Here is a 9,180-nt window from a genome sequence, read left to right on the forward strand (position 1 = left end):
TTTCATGAAAAAGAAGAATATCAATAGATAAACAGCTCACTGGTGTTACAAAATTTTATTTTCATTCTAAATAAATGTTTAATATTCTAAAAAGATATGATGCGTTTAAAATAAATTTTATATTACGTGCATTTGCTTAAATTTATGAATGAATATGAATTGGCTTTTACTAATAATGAATTTTAGCCAATGCAGTAACAAAAAATAGTATGATTGAAATTGTTTTATCATTCGTTTCTTCGTTAATATAATAATTAAGTGATACGAATTCAATGACCAAGGGCTGTATATACATATGTATAAAAATTGGAAAAAATATTGAAAATGTTTATCCTTTAAAATTTATCTTCACCACATGAGTTAAGAAAAGAGTTAATTAATTTTCTGTTTTACTTTGTCTGTTGGAGACATACCAATTAACTGACAGATAATTTGCAAAAAAGAGATTCGGAATTGCTCTTCTTCGGTTATTCGTTGAATTGGAAATGGTAACGCGGTCTCAGTTCTCTACAACGCTCCTTGCACGCAAATTGGGTTCAACGTGAATACTTAATGCGAAACTGTGGTCGAGCAGGAGTCAAGGTGCAGTGATGGGAGACAGAGAGGAAAAGGTCGTTTGGCGTTCGTCCGAGGTGCCAACTTAGTTAGATCGTCTAACCAGGCGACTTCACACGGTACATCACGTGCGATGTACGATCGACATTTTCCCTCCTTTACAACGTTACATTAAAATTATTTTACTAACGAAGGATAGAGGTGGTTTTATACGATGGTAAAAACGCGATTTAAGGAATCAGATAAATTTATAAACCATTGTCGTTTAATATTTGCCAGGCAATAAAATTAACTATATATATTTTTTATTTGAATGTTGCAATAGACGAAAAGAAATTAACTTACACATAATTTATTTATGACAATTTCTATTGTTTTAAAAGTTATAAGCAGAATCAAATTGGAAATTTAGTTTAACTAGGATATTTGTTTAGGATAGTCTTCTAACTTTACTAGAAGTACAAAATTTAAATTTAAATTTAAGTTTCTAATAAATTGCACATTTATTTGTTTAATTGTTATATACAGTTTTGTTAGATTCTTCTATTAAACTAATTTGTAAATAATTTATTTAATCAACAAATTAAGCAGTATTTATAAATAATAAATTAATTTCTTTAACATAATCCATTACAATACTATCAGATTATTTTTATTTAGAAGATATAGAATCTTTTACGTTCTTAATTGATTACGTTTTATAATTACATTTCATTTTAGAATTTTTTAATTTATTTCATTTTCTTTGTTAAAAATTTTATGTAAACAGCATTTATTAATAGTTGTTAATACAATACCATTCTAAAATGTCAGGTCGCGTTTAATACGCAAACCTGTATTCAAAGAGAATGGAGGGAATCAGAATCAGCGGAATAATGTACATACATCAGCATAATGTATAAAAGGAAAGAAAATTTTCTGTTTGATTTTATGGCAACATCCTTTTATCGAACACGATACTAAAGAAAGATCTTACATATTAAATGAGATCCTACTTCTAAAGCTACGCGATCCGTATTCGGGAAAAATCAGAAGATTTCACGATGTATGTAAATGGCTCTTGTTATTTCATACAAACTGAGTTATATCTTGTTATAAGTGAATTACGAAATGCGAGGTATACTTGAGTCATGAAAGGACTTTATTTTCAAAAATAAGTGATCAGTTAAGAAGATTTTGAGACCGTTCAGAAATAAAGTTGGGTCCTTTATGTAAATGTTCAAAACATTAAATAGTATATGTCATTATTAGATTCATTAGTATCTAATTGTTGTAAACATGATATGTAAATGAAAGTTATCGATAAGTTTCATAAAAAGCAATAGATTACGTTAGTAGAACCTTCGTATTTTGTTAACAAGAACCTTGTCATATATTACTCAATCAATGTTTTGCAAAATGAGAAAATTAATTTATTATAAATTTATTCGATCTGAATTATAATTATTTTATACTGTTTCATTTGGATTAAAATTTAATAAATTCTACTTTACTATAATTTTATTTAGGTGTAATCTAAATGGTAATGCTCCTTTAATTTCTCGAATATTGTAAATAGACACAGTGCGAATACAATTATAGAGTTATAATCAGAAATACATCATAGAAATCGTATTTTTTAACCAACAATCGAGCGCATCATCATCATCTAAAATCTAAAGAAACATAAGTATACAAAAATTGAAATATACGAAACGTAACACGTAGTCCGGCTCTTTCCGTTCTCATTCCTGAAACGTAACGATACGATTAACCAAAACTAGTGTAAAATTTTTAATCTGGAAAAAAAGTGAATTAAAAGAAAGACTAGAGTCAGTAGAAAAGACGTGGCTAATAATCGTGTAGGTAGGGTGATGCTTATCCTCTAATTCAACATTCTGGACGTCCTCCCTGGTATCGTGGTCACTGCAGTCGCATTAGTTAGGACTAACAACGCTGGCGGACAATCAAAAGCTGATGGGCCATGATTCGCTATGATAATGAACCATGAATACGGCATGAAGCGAGTGAGCTGGGGACGGCAACTTCTCGCTTCGCTCGCTAGCCTCCACACCGTAGCCAATGGTCGGGGTTAAAGGGAGTTGAGGTGGGAATATGAAGGGATGAGAAGAGAGTCGGGCTACCGATGCGCGGTAATACCTCTGTTGACGCACGGATTAAAGTCTTTTTCGACCCCACGCGAGCATCGGTTTTAGGCGTCATCGGTATTGAACCCTTTGCTTGTCTGGCCATCCTTTCTGTGACAAGTCGCTAACACGCTGCACAGAGTTATCCTTTACATTTCGAATGGAATCCTGTCTTTAGAGCTGTCAATCGAAAACGATTCGATGCTGGTCGACTCAATATTGAGATTAATTTGTAAAGATAGAAGGTGAATCCATTGTAACATTGGAATTATGTGTTATGGATATGATTGTTTAGGTTTTAATTATTGATCTCATGTTACATTTATATTTAATTCTTCTTCGATGTCCTTTAATTGTTCGGTTTTGTCTCTATTATAATTAAGGTATAATTAAGATCAGTTGGTCAACACTAATTTACAAAATTTTCCATATCTCTTGCTATTATTCATTGACATTGAAGAATAGGAAAACTCTGTTACCTTACATTTTTTAGATTCTGTAGATACCCAGTTTTTAAAGTTATCATGAAAAGAACAAATCATAACTAATAAAATAACTTTAAATTCTTGATCTTATTGCTAAATCAAATTATTGATGTAAATATACAATATTTTTACGTTAAAATAACGTATATTTTTACGTTATCCTTTGAAGGAAAATCTTAGCGACCATTAAGAATTACTTCTAATCAGATCTTGCAATTCCTAAAAGATAATCAACTAAAATTTGATAAAGAAGACATGTCAGGATGTTAAAAGTAAATTGAAAGTAAGAACGGAAATTAATCAATTAATTATACCTAACATTCTTTTTTCTGTCAAAGGTCCAATTGAATTACGACTGAAAATCATACCAAGACCTTTACATCGAACTAATAATATAACCCTAAATACATATAACAGCTGCAAACAAGTATCTTTGCCAAACGTTTTATAAATGAATTCATCTTTTGGTAGAGAATGCCGTCTAATAGCTTTCCAAAATTATATCAATAAACGAAAAAGAATAAAAAAAAGATAAAGTCTGAGAAATAATAAATAATATGAAAAATGAAGATCGAGATATTATGTAAAATTGTAAACCGTGGAAAAGTGCATAAAGCAAGACTGTGAAGGCGAGTTGGAGTAGGAGGGAAAGTTAAGGTTAAAATAAGCGGGGGCGATGAGTAAAAAGGAAAGGAAAGGAAAGGAAAGGAAAGGAAGGGAAGGGAAGGGAAGGGAAGGGAAGGGAAGGGAAGGGAAGGGAAGGGAAGGGAAGGGAAGGGAAGGGAAGGGATGGGAAGGGAAGGGAAGGGAAGGGAAGGGAAGGGAAGGGAAGGGAAGGGAAGGGGAGGGAGGGAAGGGTGGGAAGGGATGGGAAGGGAAGGGAAGGGAAGGGATGGGAAGGGAAGGGAAGGGAAGGGAAGGGAAGGGAAGGGAAGGGGGAAGGGAAGGGAAGGGAGGGGAAGGGTGGGGAAGGGATGGGTGAAGAAGGAGGAGAAGGGAATATGCGTGCACGCGAAGGTGCGTGCGCTGTATAACCGCGTTGGAGGCACTGTTTCAGCGTTTCAGAGCGGAGCAGAGCGGAGCGAAGCTGAATGACTGAGCGAGGGTGCGGACTCGCGTGGCCCGCATTGGCTGCTGAATTATATATGAATGGAGCGTAAGGGCTGTTGCCTAGCAACCGCATACACCACGTTAAGACAAAATGGAGAAGCACGCAGCATCCGTGCGCGGCCTTCCTCCCTTTCTCTGTCTCTTTTCTTTTCTGCCGTTTGCCATCGTCTCGGGGATTTCAAACAAGACCCTTCTTCCTCTCTTCTTTAAACTCACTGCTCCCGTTCACCCTCTCCCACTTCCGTTTCTTTCCTGAACGAACCACTTTGCTTCGGTCGGCAATGAAGTTTCAAAGCACATTTTTCCTCGATTGACTTTGAATTCAGATCTTTCAGTTTAACGGTGATTAAAGAGAACGTTTTCGATATCTACACTATCTTATGGTTGGACAGGGAAGGAAAAATTTGACGTTCAACATTGGCGTAATTACTCGTAAGATTTTCGTCTAGGATAGAATAGTTTTCTTAGCTTTATTAAAACTGTCTAGTGTTTAATTTTGGCATATTTTTTATTCATTATCTTATGTAATAAGAATATTATTGTATGTTTTGTATTTAGTTGTATTGCATATTGCATTTCAGCTCAAATTAAAATAAGATTTTAGGAGCTGATGAATGTTTCAATACTTAATTTTTAGTAAGGAGGAGTAGTTAGGATTTTAGAGTGACCAGATTCATCCTGATCTCTACCTAATAACGACAATGGTATTCAAGTATTTCAATTTATATTAAATTCATTATATGATCAATCTTATCATCTTTTACTAAAGTGCAGGAATTCGATTATATTGAATATATCTTACAAAGGTTTTATAGTGAAAACTAGTTGAATTTATGTTAATTAATTTTAACTTTCAAATCTCAAACTTGAAATAAACAATCATATGTTTTGTACTACCTATGTATCGGTTAAAACTTTTTACTGTATATTATTATAGAATATGTTTTGTATACTAACCCAATTTCAATCTTATGATATTCATTTTTCTATTCACTATTTCCGCTGTTTTACATGCGTGCGAATTAAGCTGATAAGTAGACGTATCTTTGACGGGAGCAATGGACGTCCATTAGCAAGCTTTGTACCGATCTCTGTAGCCTTCAACCTCCCGCGCCAACCCCGCCAACCTTGCTACCGCCAACCATTATGTCCCGACTATATCGTACGCGGCGAGCCACGTACTGTTCTTCTTCCCATGAGCGCCATTATTCGTTCATTCTCCGTCTCTGAAATATACTTAGCTTGTTTCATTCTTGCGTTCGTATGGATCTTGATCTCTTACATCTTTCGATATTATATCATACTGGATAAATTGTTTCTGATTTTCTAGATATTTTAAGTTTAAAAGTAAGATACTTCATACAAAACTGTGAAACATTCTAAACAAAGGCAATTACTTATAACGGCATTGAAATTATGTAAGATAATTTATTGCAGTTTATATATTTTTTTATAAAGTAATATTTGTACTTACAATAATCATTTCTATTCGTTCTTGAGTCAGAGTGTAGATAAAAAATTGAATACGCCTGACCAATGACGGAGTTATTCTACTTACCAGGAGAACATAGTAGTACAGACGTCGGTGCAGACCGTTTCTATTTCTATTTAGTACACCCAAATTAATTCAATTGAATAGTTATGGCTAAATTTAATTTATTAGTGTAGTTTTTTACTTATTGATGTAATAAATATTAAATCTGCACTACCTTTACTTATTATGTATAATTAGGAATGGAAATGTCTGACTAATTTTAAATTGTTTCTATTTGGAGTAGATACTACTACATACCTACATACTATCGATTTAAATCACTGTAACTTTGAGCTTTAGACAAAGATACATAAATTCATAGAAAAAGAAAATTATATTAAAGATTATTAAACTTATTAGATATATATTATTTGTGTTTGTTTTAAGGCTTAGAATTTTGAATAATTCTTCTTTCTGCAATCTATATGTCTATACGTTTTATTATATGTGCATACTTATATTCAAAAATAGATTTATATAAATTATTCTTTATTTATGAAATATAGAAGCACTTTTGTTAAAATAATTGTTTACTCATACGATTCTCTATTCTTTGCAATAACCGATCTAAGTTAAGATCACATAACAATCATTTATTTAACAATACAATTTTATATGTATAATAGAATTTTTAACTTAAAAATTTTCAAATAAAACTTGCTCCAGTTATACAACGTATTTTGCATTATTCATATTTATTAAATAGCGTCGTGTTGTATAAAACATTGTACTAGCGTAACCATCAAAAATTTGTTTATACCGCATTTACTGTTATAAATTCAAACCATTAATAATTGATAAAATTATGTTACAATGCCTTCTTTTTCCCTTTGATATTCTCCTATGTCCTATGTCTATCTCTTTTACGGAAACAAAAAGAAAAAAATTGGATAATCAATTTGACCGGTATATTTACTGATCGAAAACCCAATGTATTTCCTCTTCCCATGAGCATCGTCTCTTATCTTTGTTCCTTTACAATCCACTTGAACTAGTCCTCTCGGAACCTTTTTTCATCCAACAGATCACATCACAGATCACGGCCGCTTCCTGATGACACATGTAAGAGACCAGTCTCAGCCCCAACACGGCCGAAGCAAGCCGATCATCTCAAATTACAAAGGGTATCGGAAACGGATTTATTTCGGCGCCCTCTTCCACCCCATTATGCGTTTTATACTCTGTATAAGATTCCAATCGATTTCTCTACTTGTGACTGTAAGAAACTCAAAGAAATATGTAATAAAAGACCTAATATTATTTTAATTAAGTTTCAAAACTTCAACAAAATATAAAAAAAGCTTTTAACTCTCATTGCTTAACTAAATAAATTGTAATAAAAAGCATAACAAAAAAGAATGAAGCTCATAATTATTCAAATTGCGTCATCAAAATACAAATTTAATGTTTGATGCTTTTATATTTTTCAACTGTTTTATGCGGTATCCTTAAGTTTACATTAAAGTAACGGTTACATACGAACGATTCGAGGATAATTATTCAATCGCAGTTGAGAATATTTGGTCGGTGCCTGGATTAAAAGGGTAATAATCAAATATGGTACACTTAATTCCATTGTATCCCAACATAATTCCATGGAAAATATATTTCTCCCCCAATCTGAAGACCCCACGCAGGCTGTTAAATATAATCTGCTACCGCGTTTGTTACTTCTTACTCTTCCATCTCTTCCTTGCAGTATTCAAGCTCTCAGTTTCCTCGTGTAGGCTTTGTGGAGGCAGAACAAGGGGTTAACCTCTTACATTATTCAGCCGTTCATTATATATGAATAAATTTTCGAGTAATGCCGAGATAAAGCTGCCAAGTTTTAGGTACCTGCTTCGCTTTAATATTTAGAAGACACTGTCACGCAGTACCGTTATGCTCCGTCTTCTCCTTAACTTTCTGAGATTCGTGTATAACGTATATATTCATCGTCGATAGGTATTACAATTGTACATTTTACGCTTGGTAACTTTGTTTCGTTTTCAATTACACTTTTGGTAAAATTTTCTTCAAATTTCAATAGAGAATTGTCCGAGTAAAAATCATTTTAAACACTTCCTTAAGTATAAAATACTATAGACGTATGTACATGTATAAATTGCTATTTACTGATTAATTTAGCAATTATTGATTTTCCCTTGTAATATTTCTGTTGCAACTTTTATACGAAATGAAATATTACATTTGATCGAGGCTTGTAGATAAATATTTTCACAGTATTGTTTCTTACACGTAGCATACTTCACAAGTGATGAAATGATTGAAATGCTGTAATACATGAAATCATATAACCAATATGAAATTGTGTCAGAGACACAAAATACATGATTTACTTTGGATGATTTTATTCCCATAAGACTTACATCTGTCTAGCAACGTAGAGAATATATGTATATACATACGTACAGAGATCCGAAACGAGTCGGCACGTGTTACTTTCGACTAATTTAATGTGATAACGTGACAGCAGACGGGTCAATAGGAATTTACAGTATTTGCAGACGGGAATCAAAGCAGGGCACTTAACTGTGTAGACAGACTAGAGGGGGTGGAGAAAGGCAAGTTGACTGCCACGGACGAGGGAAGTACAACGGATATGAGAATGGAGGGAATCTCAAAGGTAGATAGAGAGCAATTGAAAGGAAAAGAAGACAGAGTGGATCAAGGAGGACAGAAACATCAAGAAGAAGGAAAAGGGTAAGAAAAGGAGAATTGAAAAGACGTCCATGTGTTAACGCTTAGCAAAAGAGGACATCTGGTTGGATGAAACGTGACAGCGTCCGAGCTAGTGAAGAACAGTAAGAGAAGATGAAAGACGGAAGGAGTCTGAAGGACTTGGAAGAAAGTAGAAAATGTCACGACTACTAGAACATTCGGGTATAATTTGGTCGAGGACTAGCGTTGCACTAGGTTGGACAATAAAGTAGATCAACGAATCAGAGGGCAAAATCAAGTACTACTGGTTGGTCGAGCAGCCAACTACTTCGGCAGCCAACATAGTTTCTCTTCTTTTAATGTCACGTCACTACCTAGAAAAGGAACGCGTTAATCTTTTAAGAGTATTGGCTGACCGACCCTTAGCAATTCCCTGGGTAAACCGTCGCCGCTTCAATTGACCATTTCTTCGAGTTTTATATACGGTTAGCTATCGGTCTGTTCACTCGACTCGTTCTGCGTTCGGAACATAAGGAACTGTAGGTACTTTATAGTCGGACAATTGTTTACTCGGTAATAACGTCATTTGAATCACGCGAAATCGAAGCAGAATCAAAGACACGCGATTGTTGACTGCTTTGTCGGTTCGTTCGTTCGTTAGAAGCAAGCCAAGTTTGGAATTACGGTTTCTAGAATGTGACACAGTTCG

Source organism: Osmia lignaria, chromosome 14, assembly GCF_051020975.1.
Source record: "Osmia lignaria lignaria isolate PbOS001 chromosome 14, iyOsmLign1, whole genome shotgun sequence".
Lineage (NCBI taxonomy): Eukaryota > Metazoa > Arthropoda > Insecta > Hymenoptera > Megachilidae > Osmia > Osmia lignaria.